This window comes from Mus caroli, chromosome 4, assembly GCF_900094665.2.
Source record: "Mus caroli chromosome 4, CAROLI_EIJ_v1.1, whole genome shotgun sequence".
In the NCBI taxonomy this organism is placed as follows: Eukaryota; Metazoa; Chordata; class Mammalia; order Rodentia; family Muridae; genus Mus; species Mus caroli.
Genome location: NC_034573.1, coordinates 26,502,728 through 26,503,082, shown reverse-complemented (window position 1 = coordinate 26,503,082; position 355 = coordinate 26,502,728).

Below are 355 nucleotides of genomic sequence, written 5' to 3'. Positions count from 1 at the left end.
TTTGATTTCAGGAAAATATTCCTTATCTGCGGAGGCTCTCTGGATTTTAGATGCGGGCTCGTTCTCTTGAATCACTGGCCTTAAGACTATCAAATAGCACTTTCCATGGGCAGCCTTCTCCTCAGCGGTCACACTCACAATGAGAGTTAGGCTCCAGAGTCACAGAATCTGGGCCCTGTACCAAAGTGATAGGTTCAAAAATCTCTCCCATGTGTTAAATTGCCTTTTAGGGCAATTTAAAACTTTCTTATATTTACTGACTTAAAAGAAGAAGAAGAAGAAGAAGAAGAAGAAGAAGAAGAAGAAGAAGAAGAAGAAGAAGAAGAAGAAGAAGAAGAAGAAGAAGAAGAAGAAG